Source organism: Sinocyclocheilus grahami, unplaced genomic scaffold, assembly GCF_001515645.1.
Source record: "Sinocyclocheilus grahami isolate Dianchi unplaced genomic scaffold, SAMN03320097.WGS_v1.1 scaffold759.1, whole genome shotgun sequence".
NCBI lineage: Eukaryota > Metazoa > Chordata > Actinopteri > Cypriniformes > Cyprinidae > Sinocyclocheilus > Sinocyclocheilus grahami.
This window is the reverse complement of record NW_015505938.1, coordinates 339,893-349,098: the sequence shown is the minus strand read 5'-3', so window position 1 is coordinate 349,098 and position 9,206 is coordinate 339,893. Positions and strand designations below refer to the sequence as shown.

The window sequence follows — 9,206 nt, the reverse complement described above, 5'->3', positions numbered from 1 at the left end:
GTAATGATGCTAAAGCTCTGCTTTGAAATAATTAATAAAATAAAATATAATTAATAAATTATATTTTCAAATAGAAAACAGTTATTTTAATGTTAATGTTTTTGCTGTATTTTGGATCAAATAAATGCAGGCTTGGTGAGCAGAAGAGAATTCTTTAAAAATCATTAAAAATCTTACTGTTCAAAAACTGTTGACTGGTATGTTAGCCTATAGTTTGAAGTAAAACATATTAATATTAATAAGGAGAGTCTGAGATTTATTTGACAGTGATTTCACATTTCTTGTTTGTATGAAGGCTAAATACCAATAAAAGGTGAACATTTATTTATTTGCGCAATTTTTTTCCTAAAAAATTATATAGTTTTATAGGAGTAGGTTTCATAGAGTTGGCAAATGAATTTTTCATAAGTTTGTAGGTACAGACATCTGTTGTGGCCATTTTTATGAGGCTTTTTTAATAGTGTTCATATCGATATCGGAATTATATCGTATCGACCGAAATTAAGAAATATATCGTGATATAAATTTTGGCCATATCGTCCAGCCCTATATGTACATACTTCTTTTGGTTGCCCCTTTTGTTTTTCCCATCATGGCCAGCTCCATTCCTGAGGTTCTTGCCACAGCTGTCCAAATACCAGAGCTCTCTGTCTCCACCTCCACAATGACAGCGTTCACATTCTCTGCCACCATGCAAGCCACAGCTACTAAAGAGGTTCCTGCTATGGCTGCTCCACACCTGTCATAGGCACCCCAACGGTGTTGTTGCCTCCTCAGAGGTTCCTGTAAAGGCCCGAGCCAGAGCCAGCTCCAAAAGCCATCTTAGTCCACAGCCACCCTGGGCTCTAAGCTCCCAGTGATCCCCATATAGGCCCAGAGGTATCTGTCATGGCCACCTGGTTCCAGATATTCCCGTCATTGCTTCTTCAGAAGTTCCTGTGATATGGTTCAACCACAGCCAGAAACCAAAGCATCTCAGTTCAAAAGCTCCCACCAAGCTCCCTTCATCTGTCATGGCCTCCTGGTCCCAGAAGTGCCAGTTAGTGCCCCCTCCATGTAACAGAATTTTATGTTACAGCTGCCAAAGAGGGTCCTGTAATGGGCACCATGGTCTCCAAACTCCTTGCAATGTTAGATCGGTCCCAGAGCTCCTTGCCTCAGAGATTCCTGCAACAGAACACAAATGTAATGCATTCTTAATTTGAACAAATGATTAAAAATGAGTTTCAAAAGTGTCCCGTTAATAAAAAGTATTTTTTATTAAAGAAACGGATCATACACATTAAAAGTGCACTTCAAAGTGTCTACTTCAAAAAAATATATAATTTATATTTTTGACAACATTTTTAAATGATGTACACATGACATGCAGATCCCAGTCTTATACAGGTAAGTGATCTAGAAAAAGTTGTATAATTCTGCATTAGGGAAATGTTTACAAACAACAGTTGTCAAGTATTATTTATGAAAATATATATGGCAGATTACGAATTGTAATCAAACTTTGATTTATAGATAAGCAAACAGTAGTTGATTGCATAGCAATAAAACTAAATAGTGTTGTCATGAGAAACCAGGCTAAAGTAAGTACAAGACATTATGGTTATGAGACTTCATGGTTATGTTTCACTTCAGTACCAAATGTGTCTCAGAAGTTTCTCCTAAAATAAAACTAGATTGACTTCTGCGTATACTTTGGTGTCTTGGCAAATTTAAGCAGTTTGAGACACAGTTGGGATTTCTTCAGAAACTCTACAGGGTACAGATGTGAGAATACACCATCTGACTTTTAAGAGCCTAATCTTACTAATTGTCCGTCTCTTTTGTTTCCCGTGTTTTTCCCTTGAATGAAAATCGACTTAGTTTCTGAAGGCCAGTCTTAAGCTTGCATTATTGAAGTGTGGTTCATTCAGGAGGCCGATCACTGTATCTGCGGCTCGGCATGGGCCGACAGATTGACTGCATCTCTTGCCTTGTCCCCACGCTCATTTTACGAATCTTTTGTTCTGACAGTGACGTTACAGTCTGGGTTACAGCAGCTGCATTGTGCTGATAGCCAAGCCATGAACATAGACTTTGCCGTTAGCATGTTGCTAAGATAAACACATGATGCTCTACAAGTACAAATATTAAAATATTTCACATTAAATATTGTGTAAAACAGACACTATTGAATTTTATGTCAAAGTGTAGAAATATTTCTGAGATGATCCAGAGAAATAGGATGCACCTGAGCTAAATTTCAAATGTTATAGCAAAGGGTTTGAATACTTATGTCATGTGATTATTTCAGTTCTGTTATTTTGTATAAAATTGCAAAGTTATCACAAATCTGGTTTTTGCTTTGCCATCATGGGAGATGGAGTGTTGATTGTGATCACTATAAATAATTTATAGAAATATAAAAATGTATTAGAAATGGAAATAATTGAACATAATAGCTATAACACAGCCCTGCATCTTGTCTTCTGATTTGCCAAAAAAGGTGTAATATTCCCTAATTTGATGAAGCTGAGTTCAAAAATATGAATAAAAACTTTTTTGAAAAACTACAAACAAACAAACAAAAAAATCACAAAATATGAAGAGTTTTTCAAATTATTTACAGTAGTCAACATTTGAAGTGGATCAAAATCTTTCATCAAAGTTAACCTAAAAGCGTTCTTGTCTTAGAACAACTTTGATTAACTTTTTTGATCCACTTCAAATGTTGACTACTGTATGTGTATTAGCTCTTATTAAAATAAAAAAAAGTGGTTGAATGTCAAAAGTTTTGAAACTGCACATCATATTTTGTGAGAAAGTGTGACGTGCTCAAGCAAAATTGGATTTCAATAAATGTTACATATTTTTGCTTATTATCTGTTGTTAGTTCACCAACATTTACTAACAATCAAACTCAAGTGAAATCAATTGCAAATTGACTGTCCCGTGAGTTTTTGCAGGAAAAATGCAGTTTGGATGATGCTCGGAATTGCTGCGTAAAGCATTTCACTTTTGATGCAGCCTTACAAAGCAAGGCAGCTTTTTTGTTCTTGTTTTGTTTCTTAAAAGAACCATTTGTGAACCTCCTGTGGAATGGAAAGGTTCCATGGAGTTTAAAGGTTCTTCATGGAACTATCAGTGCCAAATTACAAGCATATGAATTCTGACCTGGTGAAGCACGCCAGCGTCCGAGCCCCACAATTCCTGTTAGACCATACAAGCAGATCAGGATGGAGCCGATAATGACGTCAGCTCGCAGCATGTGCGAGCACTGTGGCACCTGTTGCAATCAGATCTGAAGCTGTGTAGCTCTCGCTCTCCTGTAGGTTCCCCCTGACCCCTGAGGAAGAAAGGCCAATGGAAGTTTTTTTGCTCATGGATTGCCTAAACAAAAACAGGATCTTGCCAAACTTACCCCAGTACACCCTCTGGACCTCAAGACTGGCCATAAGAAACAGTAGACACATGTCTAAAGCGAGTCGGCCATCAGGATAACTCAACACATAAGCTGTCACAAAGATAGCATAAAAAATTTGAAAGTTAGTTTAAATCCATAAACATATGCATGCATGAGCAATAGTATTAGTGATGACTGACTAACCAAATACCTCTAATGACCCCAAAAAACACTACAAAACCAGTTTTAAGGACTTAAGAGGAAGACTTTTGTAGATGATCTGGAGAGGGTGGACAGGAAGTAAAACACACTGTAAGCTGCTGAGAGATACAGCAGGATTTGGATCTTTTGGAAGACCAAACAAAGTAGTTTCGTTTTCACAACGAAGCACACAGCGTCTTCACGTCATGGCGGCGGCAACAACAATACTATAGCGAGAATAAAAGTTACACCTTCTTTCTTTGCGTGAACATTTGGGCGGCGTTATGCAAATCTTCCCACATAGTGACGTAGACATGTGGGGGCGTGTTAGAACGAGGCGTTTTAGGTAGGCGTGGCTGACTCTTACCTTTTATAAAGAATATCTCTTTGGATTTGAGATTTTAGTCTTTGCAACTTTACAGATCTTCTTTATGCACCAAGAGCTTGTAACACTCCAAAGAGAAAGGACAAATTGAAATCGCATCATATGACCCCTTTAAGGCTTAAAACATGCAAAAGCATTCTTTGGAATATCTTATAAGTACCTTATGAATATATGAATATGGGTAATTAAATGTTAGGATAATTATGGTAAATTTAATTAATTATTTATTATGGATTTTAAGATTAACAAACAGGATGCAGAAATGCTATTTAAATTTGAGTGTAGGGAAGAATGAATATTAATTGAAATGAAAAGAAATTCTGTAATATATAAATAATTATATATAACTAGTAAAACTAAATTAGCCAAAACTGGCTTTGAATACTGACTTGACAAAAACTTTTCAAGTTTTGAAAAGGCTTTTAAGTTTGAATTTTCGTGGGCCATAGATAGATAGATAGATAGATTTTTTTATTAATACTCCTAAACAACATACCTACATTAAAGGGTTAGTTCACCCAAAAATGAAAATTCTGTCATTAATTACTCAGCCTCATGTCGTTCCAAACCCGTAAGACATTCGTTCATCTTCGGAACACAAATTAAGATATTTCTGATGGAATCTGAGAGCTCTCTGACCTTCCCATAGACAGCAAGGTAACTACCACGATCAACGTCCAGAAACACAGTAAGGACATCGGTAAAATAATCCATGTGACATCAGGGGTTCAACCGTAATTTTACGAAGCTACGAGAATACTTTTGTGCGCAAAAAACAAACAAAAAACAAACACTTTATTCATCAATTCGTCTCCTCCACCCAAGCGCCATTTTGCAGAGCATCCACTGAACGTAAATGGCGTATGCTGTTTTGTGTCAGCTACGTTTCTGGACGTTGATCGTGGTAGTTACCTTGCTGTCTATGGGAGGGTCAGACAGCTCTCAGATTCCATCAGAAATATCTTAATTTGTGTTCCGAAGATGAACGGGTTTGAAACGACACGAGGGTGAGTAATTAATGACAGAATTCTCATTTTTGGGTGAACTATCCCTTTAAGAAATAACAATGAAGAAGACAACTAAACAGAAGAAAAAAACAGACATAAATAAAAGGAAAGGGGGTGTTAAATACATTACAACCTGGAAATAATTTTGAGAATTACATGCCATTAAAGACAGGAAAAGAATTACAAACAGATCATGGTTTTTTGTTGTTTTTTGTTCTCAGTTTGATCAAAGAGAGTTATTGCTTAAATTCTTTTATAAAAAACACAATAAAGAGCGGTCTGGGAGTTGAACATTTGGATCTGTGAATGTGAAACTTTGCCAGCAGCTAAATCAAATGAACAAATCCATCTATAGCTATAGATAGATGATCTTCCGGTCACTGCGAGTCAACTTCCTGTGGCGAATTCAACTCGCTGAAAAGAAGCCCATTCTTAATTTCTCAATTCTATCCAATCCTGTTACTTGTAAGTTAAATAATGCTTTGTCCTAATCATCTTTTTCGTCCATTCATCCGTTCATGTTTCAGGGGTTATGTTATTTAGTGAATATTCACAAAGGATACAACATTGGTGTTTTTACCTACAAGAAAAAACCAGAATAACACTTGACATCCTAAATAAAACAACCTAAACGAATCCAAATAGGCCCACTGCGGACATATGAATGAAATATGTTGCGCAAGGGCTTGAAGTGAATGAAATAACATAATATATCTTGCTCTTTCATAGAGTTTCGTATTAAAAAATAACATTCCGCTTTTCCATACAGCACAGGAACGTCGAATAACGCTATTAAAACACATAAATAACGGTGAAATATTTCCAAGCGCTGAATACATAATAGAGAAACATACAGATTTCAGTATATTATCATTAAAACTACGTTTATTTTCGCTGATAAAATCAGTATCTATGGCAACGACGCGGGTTACCTGCCTGTCCAATCGCCATCTTGATTCGGTCCCTCAGGGTTGCCAGGTTTCTCAACAAAACCAGCCCAATCGCGTTTCGAGTTTCGTGGTGTTAAAGAATCACAATTCTGCGGGAAAACCACGGACTTGGCAACACTGCCCGGTTCGGCCGGTCGAAGGACTCTTGCGCCCCCTAGTGAACGGGAGTGACCAGAATGCAATACAATATTTAAATAGACGTTTTGCTAGGCAAATACAACACAAAATGCATTAATAATATATTATACAGAATAACAATACTTAAATATAACAAGAAAGCGAAGCTATAAAAGTGTAAGAAATTCGAGAAAGTCTTGAAATCAAAATCATCAAACATTTTGGATTCTGGTGTATACGTTTGTTGGGATTAAATTGGCTCGGTAACAGTAAAAGTTTCTTTTTTGTACTCTTTAGATTTATTAATGTTACACTGCCAAATAGAAAATAAAAAAAATATTCTAAACATGAATGTCATGTTCCAATTTTCCACAGTTTTGTTTATTTGTATGTTTTAAATGATTTCAAAAGGCACTGCATGGCTCCAGGTTGGAGAATGTTTTAATCAGTATAAGTGATCGAATACTTTATGTGCATATGAATATGCCAATTAATCAGGCTCATATGGTATCAAGTAAATTATAAATCAATTATTATGAAGATTAATTGAGGTAGCAAACAGGATGCAGAATTGCAAATCAAATTTCATATAAAATTAATATGAACTGAAATTAAAAGTAAATAGTTTTTTCTGTAATTTCTAACTAGAAAAACAAAGTTTGTGAAGACAGCCTTTGAATATTGGCATGACAAAAACTTTGTTTGGAAGTTTTAAAATGAATTTAAAAGGCTAATCCTTACAAATTATCCTGTTTTTGTTTTTTTTTCTATTAAATTGAAAATGTTCATAAATTAATTCTCAGATTTGCCTTGTTTGATACATGCAACAAAAAATAAAATTCTTAATAATGTACACATGGAAACATTTGGTTTTAAAAATATCTGCAACCAGTAATCACACACACACACAAATAAAAACATGCACATTTACTGTACGCATGTAACACACACACACACACACTTCATAATTTACTGGAATGGATGATAAGACACATTAGTCAGAATGTAGACACACTTGCTGAGAGAGAGAGAGAGAGAGAGAGAGAGAGAGAGAGAGAGGAAAAACACAGGAAATATGTTGCGCAAGGGCTTGAAGTGAATGAAATAACATAATATATCTTGCTCTTTCATAGAGTTTCGTATTAAAAAATAACATTCCGCTTTTCCATACAGCACAGGAACGTCGAATAACGCTATTAAAACACATAAATAACGGTGAAATATTTCCAAGCGCTGAATACATAATAGAGAAACATACAGATTTCAGTATATTATCATTAAAACTACGTTTATTTTCGCTGATAAAATCAGTATCTATGGCAACGACGCGGGTTACCTGCCTGTCCAATCGCCATCTTGATTCGGTCCCTCAGGGTTGCCAGGTTTCTCAACAAAACCAGCCCAATCGCGTTTCGAGTTTCGTGGTGTTAAAGAATCACAATTCTGCGGGAAAACCACGGACTTGGCAACACTGCCCGGTTCGGCCGGTCGAAGGACTCTTGCGCCCCCTAGTGAACGGGAGTGACCAGAATGCAATACAATATTTAAATAGACGTTTTGCTAGGCAAATACAACACAAAATGCATTAATAATATATTATACAGAATAACAATACTTAAATATAACAAGAAAGCGAAGCTATAAAAGTGTAAGAAATTCGAGAAAGTCTTGAAATCAAAATCATCAAACATTTTGGATTCTGGTGTATACGTTTGTTGGGATTAAATTGGCTCGGTAACAGTAAAAGTTTCTTTTTTGTACTCTTTAGATTTATTAATGTTACACTGCCAAATAGAAAATAAAAAAAATATTCTAAACATGAATGTCATGTTCCAATTTTCCACAGTTTTGTTTATTTGTATGTTTTAAATGATTTCAAAAGGCACTGCATGGCTCCAGGTTGGAGAATGTTTTAATCAGTATAAGTGATCGAATACTTTATGTGCATATGAATATGCCAATTAATCAGGCTCATATGGTATCAAGTAAATTATAAATCAATTATTATGAAGATTAATTGAGGTAGCAAACAGGATGCAGAATTGCAAATCAAATTTCATATAAAATTAATATGAACTGAAATTAAAAGTAAATAGTTTTTTCTGTAATTTCTAACTAGAAAAACAAAGTTTGTGAAGACAGCCTTTGAATATTGGCATGACAAAAACTTTGTTTGGAAGTTTTAAAATGAATTTAAAAGGCTAATCCTTACAAATTATCCTGTTTTTGTTTTTTTTTCTATTAAATTGAAAATGTTCATAAATTAATTCTCAGATTTGCCTTGTTTGATACATGCAACAAAAAATAAAATTCTTAATAATGTACACATGGAAACATTTGGTTTTAAAAATATCTGCAACCAGTAATCACACACACACACAAATAAAAACATGCACATTTACTGTACGCATGTAACACACACACACTTCATAATTTACTGGAATGGATGATAAGACACATTAGTCAGAATGTAGACACACTTGCTGAGAGAGAGAGAGAGAGAGAGAGAGAGAGGAAATTCAAAGTTTTTTTTGTGAAATATAATCTGAAAATGTTTTAGAGGGTAATGGGTTGGGGTCTTATTTCAGCAGTAAAAAAGCACAGCGCAAGGTCTAAATTGCTACAAACCACAGTGTCTGTCATCATTTGGTTATAGATTAGCTTTATTGAATGACATGGTCTCAATGACTTTAGTCAACAATAGCCATATACAGCTGGAGTAAGACATGCTGTAACTTCACACACACACACACACACATTCATTGTGGATGGTCACATGTGTGCAGCCACACAGCTACGCTCACATTTAGATGAAGTGCATTAACACAGCCAGATGTTTCTTTGTCTCTGCAGCCTCAAGCTCTCTTTTTCTCGCCTGCATCCTCCCAAACAATCCACACAGTGTGTCGTGGGAAGAACGGACGTGTTGTTCAGGTCAAACAGAGGAAAAAGGAGAGCGAGAGAAAGAGCGAGAGAGAGAGAGAAAGATGCTCCAGCTGTGAGTAAAAACAACAAAACTGCATTTGATTGGGAGGGGGGTCGGATGGACACAGGGTCATTGTTTGTAAAGAGGTCGCGGATAAAGAGACGAGAGAAACAGATCACTCAGCTCATGCAGTGATAAATGATGGCGTTACACCTCATTCATTCACAATCCCTCAACC

The 9,206-nt window shown here is 35.8% G+C and overlaps 1 long non-coding RNA gene across 1 annotated transcript; it reads right to left on the bottom strand.

Moving 5' to 3' along the window:
- Positions 1-535: 535 nt before the first annotated feature.
- Positions 536-3,726, bottom strand: LOC107561174 (uncharacterized). Its single transcript, XR_001605816.1, has 4 exons — positions 3,650-3,726; positions 3,401-3,493; positions 3,154-3,325; positions 536-1,167 (listed from the first exon to the last, which is right to left on the bottom strand). It is a non-coding gene; the product is annotated as an uncharacterized lncRNA (long non-coding RNA).
- Positions 3,727-9,206: the final 5,480 nt, after the last annotated feature.